The following is a 19779-nucleotide window of genomic DNA, read 5'->3' on the forward strand; positions in this document are numbered from 1 at the left end:
GACAGAGTGGAACATGTCAGCCATGAAGAATGCCTGCCCCTGCAGTAGAGGCCATCAAGGTGCCAAACTCGGGCAGGCTAGACAGCCTGAATTCTGCTCAGCCCAGCCAATGTTTCTATTTCAAATGCAGAAAGGGGACATCATGGCCTTTGGGACATCCTCATGTAGACAGACCGCTCTATCTGTAAAATGGGATTAAAAATTCATGCATGCACATCCTCATTGTGGCAGTTTTTGATTTTAAACCAAGATCTCCAAAAAGCCTGACCCTGAGGACACCAGGGTTCAACAGCAGCTGCTCCATTCACCCTGCTCCCACCTTCACACAGTGACCTGTCCTCTCAAGCTGACCCCCTGTATTTTATACTCCAGATAAGTTGACCAACTCGTCCGTTTGCCTGGGACTTACCTCGTTTTAGCAATTCAAGTCCCTCGTTCTGGGAAACCCCTCAATCCCAGGCAAACTTGGACAGTTGGTCACACAGCAGGCAGCTTTTTGAGCCAACCCCCAGAACTCCAGGACACCCCACTTTCTCTCAAATCAGCATCTGTCTCTCTAGTCTACTCCGTCACCAGCCACCCTTCCAAAGCCTTGGCCTGACTGCTCCTCAACACCTCAACTGTCATGGCTCCTAAATCTGAACCAACTACCACCTCCTAGTCCGAACTGAACACTTTAAACAACAACCCACGTGCCAAGCCTCAGGAGAGTGAGAACACTCCAGGACTGAAAACGCGATCTGGCCCGTGACCCACTTTCTCCAGGCCCAGTCTTGCTGGCACATGGCTTGACGCTGATTTAAAAGGCAGACAAAGCACGTTGGTAAGGTTTATTAAATGGGTGGTGAGGAAAGTGATGAGCAGCTACAAATTCAAGGGAAAAATTCTTGGTTACTAAGGTCATTCTGGGCATGGCCGAGGGACACGGGGCTGGCCCTCTAAGGGTGCTGCTGGTTGAAGTGGACCCCAAGCTTCCCTCTGATCTCTTGTGCAGAGTGAAGTTGTCCGTGATGCTCTGAGCGGGCAGCGGGGAGAGCTGTGGTGAGGCTTCATGTGGGGACCTCCTTGTCAATTCTCTGCCCCTCTAGTCTCCACAAACACCACCAAGAGAATCTAAAAGAAAGGAAAGGTGAGTCCAGTGGTTTGGAGCTCGCATCTGCATAAACACAAAACAGCTTATCCTCTAGCTATCGGTTCCCAGCCCTTGGCATTAACTCACTTTGGTGAGAAATATCAGGAAACAGTTCCCAAATCATCCTGAGGGTCACTGATTCATGGCCTTGGGACTTTCTTCAACAGTCTCTGATCGAAGGCTGGCCTAGGACAGGAAGCATACAAGCATTTAGTCTCCAGTGCCCTCTTCTCCCCAAGCAACATCACCAAGCTCCCAGTTTATGCTCACCAAACGAGGTATCACCTGAACGAAAAGGGCAATAAAGGAAACCATCTTAAAAGCCCACTTTTTATAGGAAATGGTTCTCTCTCAAATGGTTCATGATCAGGACAACTGACCCAGATAAAAGTAACCCTCAAGAGGAGAGACAGCTCAGCCCTCACTGTCAGGGGCTTTGACACAGGTCCCACTGCATCCTGACCAAGGGAATAGACCACCATCTTCAGCGGCTCTCACATCGTTTTGTCACTATTTATCTGCCTAGCCTGTCACAGGCCCAGCAGGAGTCATCCTATTCTACAAAGACCCACTTTGTATGACCCAGCCAAAAAAGGCAAATAAAAGATAAGCCTCCAGCAAGACTTGTTAGGTGCCCAGATCTTTGAAGATCAAGACTGCCATGCCCTAACTGGTTTGGCTCAGTGGCTAGAGCGTCGGCCTGTGGACTGAAAGGTCCCAGGTTCGATTCCGGTCAAGGGCATGTACCTTGGTTGCGGGCACATCCCCAGTAGGAAGTGTGCAGGAGGCAGCTGATTGACGTTTCTCGCCCATCAATGTTTCTAACTCTCTATCCCTCTCCCTTCCTCTCTGTAAAAATCAATAAAATATATTAAAAAAAAAAAAAAGACTGCCGGGCCCTGCCCTGGCCAGTGTAGCCCAATTGGGTGAGCATCGTCCCATGCACTGAAAGGTCACCAGTCCAGTGTGTGTGGCAACCGATGGAGGTTTCTCTCTCAAATCAATAAAAACCAATAAAAACATAAAAAAAAAAAAGACTGCCAGACCCACTGAAAGCTAAATGAGAAAACAGCATCAAAGCCTGAACACATTACATAAGCGAGCCCCAACTCAATCCACAGGTTGCTACACTCAGAGGTATGAATTACCAGGTGGGGGTGGGGGTGGTGATAAACTGTCTTTTCAAAATGGTCACCACTGTCCATAAATCCTCCAACATGACTGAGGAGCCCCAGGCCTGGTAACCAGGCTGTGCGACAGGACAAGCAAAAGGGCAGAGGGCAGGTTGGGAAATCTCACGTTTATCAGATGGCTGCCTGTACCAGGTGGCTCACATGTATTATTCCCACTACCTTCACAGCATCATGAGACATAGGGCAAAAAGCATGGCAAACTGCATCCCATCCTCAAAGACGAGACATGAATGTCAACGGAAGAGCACCTGGGAACCAGACAGGAGTCCTCAGACCAAAAGTGGGGACCAATGAGAAGAATACCTTGACCTCACCTCCAACTCACCTCAGCGAGGACATGCCTTTCAGGGGCACCATGCTGCATCTTCTGAGTCTGCAGAGAGAAGGCAGCCACAGGTTCCTGCCTCCTACAGAACACAGCTGCACGGACAAGAGGCAGAAGAATGGCGGACTCCATGTCTGGGTGTCCAGTCAGCAACACACCATTCCAACATGAACCAGAAAGCAAGCCACAGTTCGAGTCTACAAATACAGACTCCAAAGATCCACAGGCCGGAAATGTCTTCTCTAGTAAAACCAGGGTCATCCTTTTCAAGAGAAACCACAAAAGCACACGTTAAATATCAGTGAAAGGAGAGTAATAGTCAATGTGCTCGACTCTCCTCCGTGACTGACAAGAAAACGCCTCAATTTTCCGGTAGACTGTGACAATACAAACTGACTCAGAATTGATAGAACCCCTCTTTGCCACTACACTTGGCCCCCAACTTTATTTTTTTCCTCCATTAATTTGATATTACCGACGGCTCCTGGAGAAGCAATATAGTTGTGCTCAAGAGTCAAGGAGCAAAAACACCCAAACACCACTGGCCGTCTTGAATAACGTATCATTATGGATTATCCTACACTCCTATAAATTTATAAAGCAGAACCCATGAATCATGCATGCCCTTCAGCACTATCTGAATTTACTCCACTGTGAGGCACACATGTAACCACACGGACTGGTTTCTGAGAAGTGGATCCTTAACTTGAAAAGACAGAGTGAAGCCCACAAGTCAGGGGGTCGCCCCGTCACTGTATCACATGGGGCCAGAAGGAGAGAATGGCAGGAGGAAACGGCTAGTGTGTGGAAGTTCCAGGGTTTGGAGGGGACAGCTGGGCCCTTCAAACACGGGGAAACTCCTTTCAGCAATCCTCTCCCGCACCATCAATGGCCAGGGCACAGTGCCCACGACCAGGAGCAGAAAAGGACGGTGAGGGCGGGAGGCTGGTGCCAGGGGCATGGCTGAGACAGGCAAGCGGCCCAGCCGAGCAGAACCCCAACAGCTTCTGCCGCGCCCTGCAAAGACCCCCTGAAATCTCTGCCGGAACCTAGACATTACCGGCATAAAAAATTAGAAGTGCTTTTGGGTTGGGAAAGATCAGGATCATGTGGTCATGACACCACCACGTAAAAAAGTGAGAAACCTTCTCTGCTACCCCAGCTTTGATTTTTCAGATGAAGAAGTAGAGAGGAGACTAGGTCACCGCTGGATAGGTTCAGAGGTGGGACCAGAGTCTCTGGTGTCTAAACCCACATGCTTTCCGTCACAGCAGCCTGCTGACACTCCAGCACCAGGAAGGGCGATGCCCCAGGGAGCCCCTGACCCCAGCAGGTTCCTAGAGGCCCCTCTCCTGTAGGCATGTGAAGGACCGCCCAGAGCAGAAACACAGCTGTGAACTCACGGATGCCCCCTTCACCTCCCTTCCCCTCACATTTCCACCCAAGTCCCAGGGAATAGGCATGTGACTTTACAGATGTAAAGTAACAAAATTCCAGAAAATGGTCTAAAAAACTTACCTCAGGACCCCATGGTCTAGCGCCCGGCTGATAAGGAGACTGACATGAAGATGACTGCCATCTCCCATGGCACCCCTGCACCCGCAGACCCACCTGCAAGAGACAAGCCATGAATGGGCACTCGTAGCAGGCCCCGGGGGCACAGAGAACACGGCACAGTAGCTGGCAGATTAGAGCACCCACCAAATGTGGGCTGTTACTATGAGTACCCGAATGGCCACACTGCTGTCCCAGGAACAAGAACAACTTAACTCTAGGAAGGGGTCTGTGATCAGGAGTAACATCCGTGTTATCCTGTGTGCCAACTGTGATCAATTTGTTGCTAACAAGTCTATGTTGAAAGGATGCCGAGCCCAAGTTTTAGGGAGGGTGTCATGGCTGACTGGCAGTGACTAGCAGGAACTGGAAGGGTACTGGGTAGGAGAAGGCCCCATGTCTACCATCTAGTTTAAGAGCTGCTTACATATTTATCCTCAACTGTACTGTGCTTGGCCCAGCTCTATTACTACTCAAGTCCCTTCCCTGTAATCTAAGGGAAGAGGGAAAACCACCCCTGATGGGCCATGGGCCCTGTCCACGGCAAGACGAAAGGTAGACCACAAGAAGTCTATCTTTCAATAGAGAACACTTTTCCAGTGGGTGGGCGGACGGGGGAGGGAATGTCTCAGTCCAGGACATTGTTCAACGGTTTTGTTCCCCTAACCACCCACAATGGGATGAGCCTCATTTTGTTCTTTTGCTTTGTTTCTGTCCAGGTGCTGTATGTCAGCCCCTGAGCACAATGCAAAACAAGACTGAGGCTCTGCCCTCAAGATCGCAGCATGGGGACACGATAAACAAGCCAACACTTTCCAGGCGTGATTAGCGCTAAGAGGTGGGTTTGAGGATGTGGGAAGGGGTGCATGTGATGGGGAGGCACCAGGTACCAGGAAGTAACACAAACTGGTGGGAAGACATGTCCGAAAGCGTCAGGGTTTGGAAGGGACATGGGTGGACCCTCCAAACACGGGGAAAAGCTTTCGCAGTTCCTCTCCCTGCACTATCAATGACCAGGGCACAGGCAGCCCACGATCACTTTCGAATGCAGGGGCAGAAAAGGGCAGTGAGTGAGGCCAGAAGGGAGGCCACTGGCAGTAGCCTGAGAAATGGCTGAAGTGAGAATGGACCAGCACACAGGTCAATGACCAGATTAGAACCGAGGATTACAGAAGCCACATCTCATTTTCAGAGATTACTTACCAAGTCCCTGCCAAGAGCTCAGAGTTGAAGGGAAGACTAACAGTAGGTATACTGAGAATCCTTGAGTTCCAAAAGACTGGGCGTGAGTTGGCACCAACACTGAACACCTGACAGCATTCCCACTCAGGCTCACAGAGCGCACCGCTGGTCACGACATAAACCCAGGCTTGGCTCTAAAACGCAGCCCTCAACACACTGTTTCCTCTCAACATCACCGGAGCCTTCACCAGCGGCTCTCAGAAGAGGGCCGGGACCTGTGCCTGCTGGCCCCAGGGGTCAAACCTGGGAACACTGGGGAGCAGCCTTCACTGTGCTCTCCTCGCCCCACACCTCTGGCCTATTAGCCTGCACAGAACTTGTGCTCTAGAGAACCAGACAGAACATCACTTACCTGGGATCTCATAATCCAGGATCTCCGAGGACATTTCTCATTCATGGGACAGCGGTCACATGACACTCCTGCAGGGGACAAGAAGCCAGCATGTGATAGGCCACTTGGCACTGCTTATATGTCCAGAAAACCGTCATGCTCAACAGAAAGCCACTTGGGGAATCCAAGTGTTAGGATATGGATATGAATGCAATGACAGCCTGTCTCCCTTGAACCTCAGTCTACTTCATGCTCCGTCACTGCCACTCACCTAAGGCTGTCCCCTCAGGAAGGGGCAAGAGTGGGTCCTCTGAATATGAGGAAACCCTTACAACTTTCCCTTTGCCTGCACTACAGGCCACGGGCACCCTTACTCACTTCCAACTCAGGCAGAGGAAAGGACACAGAGCTGGTGAAACTGCAGACCAGAGCCAGAAGACACAGCTACGGCCACAAGCAACCCAGGCATCGCCCGAGGCAGCACCCCCTCTCATTCTCCTCTGTTAAGGCCTCACAGACTCAACAAACCAGACACCAGGGGCCTGGCGGCCTCTACAAGGCGGCGGGAGGGTGGTGGTGTGTGAAAGCTCCAGGGTTTGCAAGGGATGGGGTGCACCCTCCAAACGCGGGGAAATGCTTCCAGCAGCTGCTCTCCCTGCACTATCAATGACCAGGGCGCGGGCAGCCCACCATCACTTTCGAATGCAGGGGCAGGAAAGGCCGAGTGTGAGCCAGAACGAGGAGCCCATGTAAAGAGCCCAGCCCAGGATCCTGAGCACCATCATCACTCCATGTAGAGTCCATCTCCCCTCATCAGAAGGGTCCACAGGACCCGACAGGCTTGCTCAGTGACTGGACATCGGTCACTCAAATCCGGGTCACGCCCACGCCCACGGTGCAGGCTCCATCCCCAGTGGGGAGTGCAGGAGGCAGCCCATTATCATTGATGTCTCTCTCTCTCTCTCTCCTTTCCTCTCTGAAATCAATAAGATTAAAAAAAAAGAAAGAAGAAGAAGAAACTTAACCCAAGTTTCACAGGGAAGGAGGGGCTGAGTCAGGATCTGAACCCCCAAACCCAGCCCCATCTACTCCACCAGGCCCCTTGGGCACAAGTGCTTTGCAAGACAGTTCCCGGAGCCCAGGTGAACTCCAGGACCCCCCCCCCCCCCCGGCGGTGGGGCCGGAAGGCAACAAGCCCGGGGTTCAAGGGGCTCAGGGGCAGCAGCACTTACCCGGGGGCCTCACCCTCCGGCCACAGTGCGGGCGCATCAGGCAGTGCCATCAGGGCCCTGGAGAGACGGGGCGCTGGCTGGTGCAGAGCCCCAAAGGCCGTCCGAGGGAGAGCTGTCATCTGCCTCCAAGAGCCAGAGACGTGCGGCCTGGGCCGGGAAGAGCAAGGGGAAGGCTTTCGTGCAGAGCAGCGGGAGGACTCCAGGCTCCGGGGCCCTGGGAGCATCCCTGAATTTAATGCTCAGCCAACGCGTCGGTCAATGGAGGTTCAACACTTCCCTCTAGAGTTATTAAAGGGAAAGAATTACGGTCACAGGCACACCGTGCAGGCAACGGACGAGTGGCTCTGGGAGGTTAAATGCCGGGGCAGAGGAAATCTGGGGCTTTGTCATCCCTCAGGCCCCGTTTCTGGCCGTCAGCGGGCACAGGCCTCCCCCCGCCCCGGGCGGGTGAGGACGGGGATCGGCCGCCCGGCCGGCTCCGAGGCAGCGTGGGCAGAGGGCGCGGCCGCCCTGACGCCCTTTTCCCCAGGGCACGAACCCGGAGAGAGATCCACACCCGGCGGAAGACACGGGCACCGAAGTGGGAGCCGGGCCCAGCCTCGGAGCTGACCTCCGGCCTCAGTTTCCCAATATTGGGAGGCGCAGACCACGCGCCCATCGCTCTCCGCAGTGGACTCACCTGGGTGCCGCGACCAACGGTCGGGACAGCGGCGGAGAGAGAGCCGACACTGCGGGACGGCGTGGATGTCTGAGGATTTCGGGAGATGGCGTGGGTCGACTGCCGACGGCACCCACGCGACCAGGACCTTCCTCCGGATGCTCGGCGCCGGCGGAAACGAGGCTGCGGCGCGGGCTGCGGCCCAGAGCGGCGCCTCCCCGGACAGAGCCCGCGAAAGTGGTTCCAGCGCCCCCTGGTGGAGCGGAGTTCAAATTCTGACTCTGGAGGGTTTGGGATAATTTTCCCAACGCAGTCTGGAATTAGAGAAAAAACATTCTATTTGTTCTGAAGATGTTCCTTGGTCACTGATTTGTCATTAATATGTAGAAATGATCACTCTTCCACGTGAGGAACTTTTATTAGCAGGATCTCGTTTGTTCACTGTGTTTAATTTGGGCAATAGGAATTTGAGTGACCACTGTATTCATAGCACCTGGTTTAGTGGCTGGCACAGTTGAACAAATGAGTGAATTCTGTCCATGTATTTATTTGGCCATCACCAGTCTAAAATGTTGTCTGAGACTGGAATGTGAGGAAGCCTAGAGGGGTATGCAGGTGCTTTACTGAATCTCATCCTAAAATTAAATGGGAAAAGAATCCTTGATCAGATTTGCATGTGAGGGTCCTGATCAGATATGCATAGTGGCAGAGAAGGCAGAGGTCCTGTGCTCCCAACATCACACTAGACACAGGCCTGGGAGGGGACTCGTGGCTCCTGAATCTCACAAGCTCTAGCACTGCCTGTATCCCAAGCCAGGTGTACCCCTCAGACCCCGGGCAACCCTGCCACTAACTCAGCCCACATTCTGAAGTGTAAAACAGCGCACCCTTGGCCCACAGACAGATTCCTGGCGCTCACTAGGTCCACACAATCCAGATGTATGCAACCGAGAGAAAATGAGGGTCTCTGAGCATGCGAACACTCCACATTCAGTGTTCTGGGAGAAGTTGCTGGGATTCTAAGACTGTGAGAAAATTGGGTGGGGGGGGGGTGTGTCTCTGTGATGGGGAGGGACATGCTGTGGCTGTGAGGACACTGGACAAAAGGGTCAGGTACACACACTTGTGGCCACTCAGCCTGCTGCCCTCTCCTGCCTCCTGCTCTTGCTCTTCCTCTCTGTGCGACCTTGGCTACTTGACCTAACTTCTCCGCCTAGCCTTCGTTTTCCTTTTCTGAAAGATGGGCAGAATCAGAGCTCCCCCCTCATAGTGTTGCTGTGAAAATTCAGTGAAATGACTCATATCAAGAGCATACCACAGAGAACATGGAGAAGGCATGGTAGTTGCAATACTTTAGTACTTCTGAGAAAGCTGAGGGCTTCTGTCACTGTGAGGGCCCCCTGGGATTACTTATGGGGCAGAGCAAGTGTGCTGAGTTTGAAAAGTCTAGTGGGCCAGACTTGACATTTAAAATAATTGAATGGAAACTGTGTTCCTTATTTTTAGTGATTATAAGACTTGCTACCTAAGAATGGTCAGAAAAGCTATGAGACCTGCCGGATATTTCTCTAGGGACAGGAGAAAGATACTTCTACTTAGAAAGTCTAAGAGGCTGGCAAAAACAAACAAACCAACAACAACAAAAACACACACACACACACACACACACACACACACACAAAAAAAACAACAACACAAAACAAAACACAAAAAAACACACAAATAAAATTATGATTACATACGAGGAGTCCTGTTTTCAACATACTGGTTGCATTAATAATGGATTGGGCTGTAACTCTGAGGCCAACATTCCACCAGTCTAGAATTTGTGACCTCACAATAGCTGAGAGAGCCCCTTTCCTTGGAGGAAAATGAAACCGTTGGCTGGGCAGATTGTTCCAAGGAGTTGATGCCCAGGGTCAAGGCTGGAAGTCAGCAACTGGCCCTGTGAGGCCTGCCGGAGCTCCAGGCTCCACCCCCACGCTGAGAATGATCACCATGCTGGAGATCTTGCTGTACCTGTCCATCCTCCTCCTGGCCTTCTTTCTGCTCCTCTGTTACTGCATCTTTCGGAGGCAATAGGCTCAGGCTCCTGCAGGTTGGAGCTGAGGCCTAGTCGAAGCCTTGGCCATTGCAGCCCCCTGGGGCTTCTCAGGCAGGTCGGGCTCTCCCTGAGCTGCCTCATGCCCTGGATCTTGGCCTGTTTTGGAGTCTCCAACAGCCCCAAGCCCTCTCTGGATGCTCTGATAGACTGAGATGAGACAGAGGGTCTTTCCACCAGGGTCTCAGCACCTCCTTCTCCCCGAGTCCCCTACTTGGGTCCTCTGACCCCCACAACCTCTCTCTCTCTACTTTTGCTTCTGGTTCATTAAAGGCCACTGGTTTTGAAGAGGGGACCAATGTGGGCCAATAATGATATAAACGACTTAGGCAGCCTCTGCCATGTGGACAGGCATGAGAAGTTGTGGTCCTCTTCCTTCAAAAACTGGCAGGGATGTGCCCTGGGGAATGAAGTCCTAGATAAAGACTGATAACCTCAGCAGTGAGATTGGAATTTCCTTCTATCCATGGTGGATGACCCTTGAAAACAGCCTTCTTAACTAATGAATCTGGATGATTAATTAACTTGGGCTTCCTTGAACAATGACTTTGGACCTTCCTTGCTAACTAAATAACTGAGATAGTTGTGGCTAATTACTTACACTTTCCTGGCTTGAGAATTGTTAACTTTCTTGCCTGAATACTTGGGTATTCCAGGATAATGATACACGACTTTGGCTCATTATCTTTCACCATGCTAGCTGACCACATCAGCTCTTCCACTCTGAAGACCTTGGGTTTCTGCCCTGGCTGGGTGACTCAGTTGGCTGGAACATTGGCCTGTATACTACAATGTTGTAGGTTCGTTTCCCGGTCGGAGTACATACTTAGGTTGTGGGTTAGATCCCCAGTCAGACTAGTACAAGAGGCAACTGATAGATGTTTCTCTCTCTCTCTCCCTCTCCCTTCCTTTCACTAGTGAGGATTTTAAAAAAAGAAAAAGACCTTGGAGTTTCCTAGACAAGGACATTAAACATCCTTGGCTATTTTTCTGAGACTTCCAGGATAAAAATAGAAGACTGCTTCTATGATTTTACCATTATGTATGATATTGGCTAATGTTTACACTGTATATTCTATTTCTAAAATTTAAACATTTTTTAAAAGTTATGAATGTATATTAGTTTTTATAAAGTGATAATGATGATGATAACTAAAATTAATTAAACTAGCTTACTATAAACAACTATTAAAAACACTTATGATACTGCATTTCAATGTATTATTCTACCTATTTTTAAATTGTGATAAAATCCACATAAATATAAAACTTACCATCTTGACCATTTTAAATACTCAGTTCAGAAATGTCAAGTACATTCATATTGTTGTGCAACCATCACCACCATCCATCTCCAGAACTCTCTTCATCTTGCAAAACTGAAACCTGTTTCCATTCAACAAAGAAGACAGACGTGGTCTCTGACTTTGTTGGTTGTAGTCTAGTGGGGATAATAAACAAATGAGCCAGCAAATGTAGTCATTAAAAATCGTGACAAGTTCTACAGAAAAACTGAGGCGCTGATGTAAAAATCAATGAAATAAGAGCAGAAACTAAAATGGATTAAAATGAGTATAACCGTATTTAGAGCAACCCTCCCCATACTCAATAGTAAAAGGATGTTTGAGCTTTGGCACATCCTTTTGCCATTGCAAAGGGGTGGCCCTTGAAAGAATAATAATTAACTTTGGGTATTCAGCAGGACATTTTGAGCTGGGAGTGGAGGTTCAAGGGAAGCACCCTTATTATTTCTCACCCTCGGAGCCTCTTTTCCATACAAATAATTAAAGCAAGTTTAAAACCAGTGTAGTCTCCCCAACATCTCTCATTTTCAGTTAGGAAGAAAAGAGAAGGTGTGAAATAGGGGAAGAAAAAAGGCAACAAAAGGTGAAATAAAGACTGATAACATCACTATTTTGAACTAATAGATCCTGGTTAGGTAACTCTTTTCATGGATTAGTAGAAGCTTTATATTCCTACCTGGCCTAGTTACTGTCAGGCCTCCACTTAGCCATGGCCACAAAGGGAGCCCCCAAGCATGAAAGGGTGAGTAGGATAAAGAGATAAGGGTGGAGGAGCAGAGTGGAGAATCTATCAGGATGACTAGGAGGAGGCTAGGGATTCTCTAATGCCCAGTGGGGATAGATGGGGAGCTCACCTTTGCTTCATCTCTGTGGAGTCCTGAGTTGTAAATCTAGGACCTGGATCCCTAGCAGCCTATGGATATTTCACAGTATTCTCTATGACCCACAGTCTCAGATTCAAATCAAGTCCAAACTCTTAGCATTAACTGTATCAGTAGCCTCTCTGGCTATTGGAAGGCCTCAGTTATCAAGAATGACCCAAACCAGGGCTTTGGTTCAATAATTTGTACAGTATCTTGCCAATGACCACACGTCCTGACTTCCAGTAAGAAGGGGGAAGGGTTGCCCAGCCAGCGTGGCTCAGTGGTTGAGTGTCAACCTATGAACCCGAAGGTCACAGTTCGAATCCTAGTCAGTGGGTTGTGGGCTTGGTCCACAGTGTGGGGCGTGCAGAAGGCAGCCAATCAATGATTCTCTCTCATCATTGATGTTTCTATCTCTCCCTCTCTCTTCCTCTCTGAAATCAATAAAAATGTAAAATAAAAAAAGGGGGGGTGCTTTAAGAGCTTTTAATGTTGGCAGAGTTTAAATAAAGGGTGAAATTAGAGATAACGAAGGGGCTTCCCCAAAGGTATTGACTTAATTAAAATTGAGTAACAATGGGTTCTACTGATACTAGGTTATAAACCACCAGAAATAATCACACTTTCAGTAAAGCAGTATCCACCCTACTAGGAAGAGAGGCAATAAATGGTGATTAACTGATTCTTATCACACATCTTTCCTGATAATCCCGGTTCCTGAATCTGGGAGTGGAGAGAACTGTGTTCTAGACCAGGCTGGGCAAACAATGACCCACAAGTTGTATCTAGCCTGCTGCTTGTTTTTGGACAGTCCTCAAGCTAAGAATGATTTTACATTTTTAAATGGTTGTATAAAATTTAGAAGATGAATAGCCCTGGCCAGGTGACTCTGTTGGCTGGTGCATTGTCCCATACACCAAAAGGTTGCAGGTTCAATCCCCCTGTGGGTGTGTGTGTGGGAGGCAACTGATCGATGTTTCTCTCTCACATCGATCACATGTGTTTTTTTTCCTCTTTCTCTTAAAAATCAATGAACATATCTCTGGGTGAGGATTAAAGAATAATAATAATAAAATATGAATAATATTTTATGACACCAAAATTAAGTACAATCTACATCAGCATTACTAAACTAAGCATTCATCACAATATTTCCAACTCACAGTGAAGTGACAATTAGAAAAAAATTTTAAATCATCACAGTGGAATTTCTTGACAAAAATAAACAGTGAAAATGAGGTTGAAGCCAGAGTAAGTTTGAGTGGCTTATTTGTTAGCCAAATAAGGAAAACCGATAGTGGGTTAATTAAATAGTGATTGATTGCCACTACTGAAGGAATGTGTCCAGAGAAAATAAACTTGTTTAAGACTATTATTCTTTTTGGAAGAATAGTTGACCAAAGAGTTGACAACCTGGGGAACAACATTAATAGTCAATTAAAAATCAGGGTGAATAATTTTTCAATTTTTTTTTTTTTTACTCTTTATGAACCCAAAAGATGTTACTGATACTACTAAGTTGTTTTTTATTCTAAAAGTCAGTGCTGACTTTGAAGTGAAAAAAGAGTTAGTGTCTATGAATAGTCTGTGTTATAACTAAAGGGGAAATACTACAACTTCTTTGTGCTAAGATGTATTAAACTTACAGTTATAAAAATACGTGTGAAGCAGAAAAGAGCTTACTTCACAAATTTACAAAGCTTGTGAAAATGTAACGTTTAAGGCTTATTCATTAGCAGGTGTTTTGTAGAAAATATTTGACTGTATCATATGTTGCTGAAACAGTAGTGTGAATGGTGAACTTCATTTGCTTTTGTGGACTTAGCCCTCAGTTCTGTCAATTTTTGTCAGGAATATTCCCTCATGGCTTGGCAATAGCAAAATTTCATTGTGGAATTTTAAAAATCTTATCTAATATTGAATTTTTTCTTAATGAAAAGAACCAGCCCCAACTATAATGGAACACTGAATGGCTTGGGAAATTAGCTTTTGAGGCAGACATAATGTTTCCTAATGAATTGAACCTAAAATTTTTTGCAAGGCAAAATATCAATGATATGCAAATCTTTAACTGTAGTACTCATTTTGATAACAACCAATGTTGCTTGAATCTTTTTTAAAATTTATTTTTATTGTTAAGCGTATTGCAGATGTCCCCTATTTTCCTCTCCTTTGTCCCTCCTCTGTCTGTCTCCTGCCCCATCCCAGGCCTTTACTATTTTCTGTGTCCATGGCTATGCAGGTTAATCTCTTCCTAGCCCCCCTTTCCACCCTCCCCCTGAGATCTATTAGTCTGTTCCCTGCTTCCATGTCTCTGGACCTATTTGTTTAGATTCCACATATAAGTGAGATCATGTGATATTTGTCTTTCTCTGACTGGCTTATTTTGCTTAGCATAATAATCTCCAGGTCCATCTACACAGTCTCAGGATAAGAGATCCTTCTTTTTTACAGGTGCATAGTATTCCATTGTGTAAATATAACACAGCTTTTTTATCCACTCATCTACTGATGGGTACTTGTGCTATTTCCAGATTTTAGATATTGTAAATAATGCTGCTATGAACATAGGGGTGCAAATATTCTTTCTGATTGGTGTTTCAGGATTCTTAGGGTATATTTTACTTCCTCCTTTTCATTTTGGATGCCTTTTATTTTCTCTTCTTGTCTAATCCCTGTGGATAGGACTTCTATGTTGAATAAAATAAAAGTGGTGAATGTGAACAACCCTGTCTTGTTTTTGTTTTTAAGGGCAATGCTTTTAGTCTTTGACTATTGAGTATGATGTTGGCTGTGGCTTTCTCATATATGGCCTTTATTATGTTGAGGTATATTCCCTCTATTCCCACTTTGCTGAGAGTTTTTATCAAAAATGGGTTTTGGATTTTGTCAAATATCTTATATGCACCTATTTATATGATCATGTGATTTTCATCCTTCATTTTATTTATATGATGAATCACATTTATTGATTTGTGAATATTATATCAGCCTGCATCCCTGGAATAAATCCCACTTGGTCATGATGTATAATCTTTTTGATGTATTGTTGGATCTGATTTGCTAATATTTTGTAAATTATTTTAGCATCTTTGTTCATCAGAAATATTGGCTTGTAATTTTCTTTCTTTATAATGTCTTTATGTGGTTTTAGAATTAGGATAATTCTGGCCTTGTAAAAAGAACTTGGAAATCTTCTCAAATTCAAGCCTTCTTGAATTTTTTGTAATAGTTTGAGGAGGATAAGTGTTAGTTCTTTTTTGAATGTTTGGTAAAAGTTGCCTGTAAATCCATCCGGTGCAGGGATTTTGTTTGTTGGGAGTTTTGTTTTTTTAAATTTTTTTAAATTATTATTTCTTCAATATCATCAGTTGTTATTGGCTTCTTCAGGTTTTCTGATTCCTCCTGATTGAGTTTTAGAAGATTGCGTATTTCTAGGAATTTGTCCATTTCGCCCAGGTTGTTTACTTTGTTGGCAAATAGATGCTTATCGTTTTTTCTCATAATCCTTTATATTTCTGTGGTGTCAGTTGTTACTGTGCTTCTTTCTTGTCTGATTTTATTTATTTGATTCCTCTCTTTTTGTTTCTTGATGAGTCTGGCTAAAGGTTCATTAGTCTTGTTTATTTTTTCAAAGAACCAGCTCTTGGTTTCATTGGTCTTTCGTATTTTTTAAAAATATATATATCTTATTGATTTTTTACAGAGAGAAAGGGAGAGGGACAGAGAGTCAGAAACATCGATGAGAGAGAAACATCGATCAGCTGCCTCCTGCACACCTCCCACTGGGGATGCACCCGCAACCAAGGTACATGCCCTTGACCAGAATTGAACCCGGGACCCCTCAGTCCACAGGCTGACACTCTATCCACTGAGCCAAACCAGCCAGGGTCGTTTTTTTTTTTTTTTTAATCTCTATGTCATTTATTTCTGCTCTGATCTTTATTATTTCCTTCCTTCTACTTGTTTTTTTTTCTTGTTGTTTTCTTTCTAATTACTTTAGTTGGAGGGTTAGAGTGTTTAATTGAGCTTTTACTTGTTGCTTATGGTAGGCCTATAAAGCTGTGAACTTCCCTCTCAGGACTTCTTTCACTATGCACTGCTGTGGGCTCATTTTCATTTGTTTCCAGGAAGTGTTTTATTTTTTTTTTTCATCTCATTGGTAACCCATTCATTGTTTAATAACATACTATTTTGCCTCCATGTGTTTGAATGTTTTTAAATTATAGTTGGCTTCTATTTTCAAGGCATTGTGATCTAAGAAGATACTTGATATGAATCAATCTTCTTGAATTTGTAGACTTGTTTTGTGTCCTAACACGTGGTTTGTCTTTGAGAATGTTCTATGTCCACTTGAGAAGAATGTATATTCTGCAGTGAAGTTTGTCACAGCAGATTTCAGTGTCTGCTAGGGTTTCCCTTTGGGTCTTGTTCTTATGCCATCTGAGGCTAACCATTTTGTATGCTGATTTCAGGCCTCCCAGGAAGTATTTTGTGCCAGCCAATGTCAGAAGCTGTCCAAGTTTGGCTGTCAGCATCCTGTTTAAAGTGTTATGTGACCCACAGCTTGTGGCTGCTTTCCCTGGGCTTGTCTGCCCACAGGAGGAGCCACGTTGAGCTCCCAGGTCGGTTTTTTAGCAGCATGGGGTCCTACTAAGGCAGGTGGAGCATGTGTGCCCAGACTGTTTCCCTGTCCTCAGCCCGGCTAAGATCCTCTTGGGCAGGCCGTTGGGTCTGCTGGAAGCCAGAAGTTTCTATCAGCGCTCTCGTGAGAGTGGGCTGCTTGAATTTTAAGTAATGTCAATCACTTTCCATCTTTTCAAACGTTAAAGCAAGAATCCAAGTCTCCACTCCTACACAGACTTGCAGTGGACATATTTTCTAAACTCAGACTAGTTCCAGGAGATTTACAAATTTAAAAATCCATTTGATGGTGCAATTCAATAACTTTCCACTTACCTTACATTGGAGGTGATTAACACAATGATGTGTTTAAAAAAGCAAATATCAAGAAAAGAATCTAATAGAATTCTGTAAATGCTTTCCAAATGATGATTATGCTCAACTAAAATACTATGCTTGTGGAAAGGTTCCCATTTTTGCCAGTAACTGTCTGTGTGAGAAGACTTTTTCAAAGTTGAAATGTATAAAACAACAAAAGGATGAACATTAACAGTTGAACATTTATGATTGGTTTTGAGGAGCACTAACTTTGAAACCCAGTTAAGCAAAATGTTACCTGGCCCACAATAGTTTAATTTGTTTTTCTATGTAGGTTTTTATTACAAAAAATAATTACACTTATTGTTTTGAACTTTGTGAAAACATTTGTGGAAATGTATTTTCTCTCTTGATATAGAAGTACATACGTAATAATATCTTTGCTTTTGCTTCTTGGTCCACAAAGCCTAAAATATTTACTACCTGGTTCTTTACAGGAAGATTTGATTAACCCCCTGCTAGAGAGGAATGTTCTTAGAACATAGGATTGAGGAGTAACCCTCTAACTACATGGCAGAAACATACAGTGAATACCTATAGCTCTGTAGAGACTCAATTGCGGCCTGAGGCCGGAAGTTTTCTACGTATTTTAAATTGTTATTGATAGACTCTTTTTCCCAGAGACTTCTGAACAAGGATAGGAACACCACCAACAACAAATGATTACAGTGTAAACATACACAATTTAAAATCTAACTTTTCCAAGTATTTAAATGATTGCAAACTGACTAAGTTTCTTGAAGTAATTTAAACTGTGTTTTCAAACTAGTATATCTGATTCTTTTGACATTAAATAGATAAAATGCATATACATACAATGATTTAAAATATATGTCTAGAGTTATGGTTAAACCATTAAACATCAGCACTATTACTTTAATTGTTTCTGTCTTAGGTCTTGTGCTTTCCAAGGATTAATGTTATACTTCCTTTGATAGGGTTTTAATATTTTGATTCTTGCAGGAACTGAGTATCAACAGTTAATTATTGGTTGAGATATTGGACCTATTTATAGGAGCATGAGATGGAGTAGTTTTGTTTTTTTACAATTACAACAGGAATTTTACCTTTTATATCATGAGACCTTAATTACTTATCTTTCTTACAGATTTTAACTTTTGAAACTTGGCATTTTCCCCAGAAATAATTTAACCTTTAAATTTACCATGGCCAACAGTGCCTGAGCTATTGCTGTTATTATATTTTGTTGACATAGTGTGTTGGCATTTTTAAGACACATGCACTCCTCAAAGAATTTTATCAGAATTAGTAGGACCATCTAGAAGTTTTTTCTCCTAGGAGATAAGGATTGACTCTATAATGATCTTTTCTCTTTAGAAATTTAGCTAATCCATCCCTTTGGGACACACAGCTAAATCCTTGTTTAGTTGGCAATTGTGTCTAACCACAGGAGCTGATTAACTGTTGAGCTCATCTCCTCACAGTTATTGTGTGTGACCTTTGGTCCTTCCTGGTGTGGGTACAGTAGCTGCTTCCCCCAGGATTACTCAGCTCACTCACTGTTCTTTCCTGTGTTTACTGTGGTATCTATATAAAAATCAGTATCCTATTTAATAAAAGGGTAATATGCAAATTGATCCTAATGGCGGAACAACTTGGAATGAGTGGTCACTATGATGCGCACTGACCATCAGGGGCAGATGCTCAACGCAGGAGCTGAACCCTGGTGGTTAGTGCACTCCCACAGGGGAAGCTCCGCTCAGCCACAAGCTGGGCTGACAGCTGCGAGTGCAGCAGGGGTGGCAGGAGCCTCTCCCGCCTCCTCAGCAGCACTAAGGATGTCTGACTGACTGCTTAGGCCTGCTCCCCATGGGAATCAGGCCTAAGCTGGCAGATGGACATCCCCTGAGGGGTCCCAAACTGCAAGAGGGTGCAGGCCCGGCTGAGGGAACCAACCCCCCCGAGTGCATGAATTTTCATATACCGGGCCTCTAGTATACCTATAATGAATAAGAAGATATATCATTAGTAGAAGAAATAAAGTCTATATATTAATAATTTTCTACCTATTAAAACATAGAATATATTCTATTATATTTATCCTTTTATATTACAACTACCTTTATCAACCCTTTTTATTACCTTCTATCCTTTGAGTATCATTATGAACTTAGAGTCTTTTGCAGCTTCAATATATCCCAGTTAACCACAATAAAACTATTATTTGAAGCTCAAATGATCACATTTTGGTTTGTGAAGGCCTTTGAAAGCCTCACGGGTGTTGACATTCTTGAAGCATCTTTGTTTTCTGGAAACAACAGGATGTTCTAAACCCTCCTGGTTTTTTCCTGCCATAAAACATAATCATAATCTCCTTCCAGGCAACCAGGAGATCTTTTTTTTTTTTTAAATATATTTTATTGATTTTTTACAGAGAAGAAGAGAGAGGGATAGAGAGTTAGAAACATCAATCAGCTGCCTCCTGAACATCCCCTACTGGGAATGTGCCCGCAACCAAGGTACATGCCCTTGACCGGAATCGAACCTGGGACCCTTGAGTCCGCAGGCCGACGCTCTATCCACTGAGCCAAACCGGTTTTGGCGAGGAGATCTTATTCTCATAGCAGAGGGTTGTGTTAGAGACCAAAGTCCGGACACTAGAGAAGCACACGAGAGTGTGGATGGAAGACAAAAGTATAGTTACTGCAGGTGTTGCTTTTAGTAGTGACAGAGCTAGAAATGTCCAAACAAATTCACATTGATATTTCTTAGCTCATCATGTTGCTATACCATAACTTAAAAAACAAACGAAACCCAACCCATTTCTGTATATAATCTCATCAACCACTTAGACTTGCTTCTATTTAACAGCATTCTGGGAA

General features: G+C 45.1%; 3 non-coding genes across 3 annotated transcripts; all 3 read right to left on the reverse strand.

Annotated features, from left to right (window-relative positions):
* Positions 1-3451: 3451 nt before the first annotated feature.
* Positions 3452-3579, reverse strand: LOC114234494 (small nucleolar RNA SNORA71). Its single transcript, XR_003620704.2, has one exon. It is a non-coding gene; the product is annotated as a small nucleolar RNA SNORA71 (small nucleolar RNA).
* A 1545-nt stretch (positions 3580-5124) lies between these two features.
* Positions 5125-5257, reverse strand: LOC114234492 (small nucleolar RNA SNORA71). The gene has a single exon (XR_003620702.1). It is a non-coding gene; the product is annotated as a small nucleolar RNA SNORA71 (small nucleolar RNA).
* A 1097-nt stretch (positions 5258-6354) lies between these two features.
* Positions 6355-6487, reverse strand: LOC114234493 (small nucleolar RNA SNORA71). Its single transcript, XR_003620703.2, has one exon. It is a non-coding gene; the product is annotated as a small nucleolar RNA SNORA71 (small nucleolar RNA).
* Positions 6488-19779: the final 13292 nt, after the last annotated feature.

This window comes from Eptesicus fuscus, chromosome 12 (genome assembly GCF_027574615.1).
Source record: "Eptesicus fuscus isolate TK198812 chromosome 12, DD_ASM_mEF_20220401, whole genome shotgun sequence".
NCBI classification, from domain to species: domain Eukaryota; kingdom Metazoa; phylum Chordata; class Mammalia; order Chiroptera; family Vespertilionidae; genus Eptesicus; species Eptesicus fuscus.